Raw genomic sequence first — 297 nt, forward strand, 5'->3', positions numbered from 1 at the left:
GCCGACCGAGCGCACGTACCAGCCAGATGTTGCACAGCTGCTCCACTCACCTCCCGAGGTGTCTTCCCATCTCCCTTGTGACCCTCCTGCCCGTGCAGAACTGCCTTGCGCCCCTCCTTGAGCTGTGACATCGCTGCTGATGTCACAATGTGCAGCAATGGCCTGGAGAGGAGGCACCTGCCTTGGGGCTGCCTGCACCCCGGGCAACCTACACCCTGGGGCGTGGGGAGGACCCCAGCACGGGAGGATTGGGGGACTCCAGGACCATTGCCACTCGAGACAACCATGGCACCCGGA

The sequence above is a fragment of the Apaloderma vittatum genome, unplaced genomic scaffold (genome assembly GCF_000703405.1).
Source record: "Apaloderma vittatum isolate BGI_N311 unplaced genomic scaffold, ASM70340v1 scaffold22815, whole genome shotgun sequence".
In the NCBI taxonomy this organism is placed as follows: Eukaryota; Metazoa; Chordata; class Aves; order Trogoniformes; family Trogonidae; genus Apaloderma; species Apaloderma vittatum.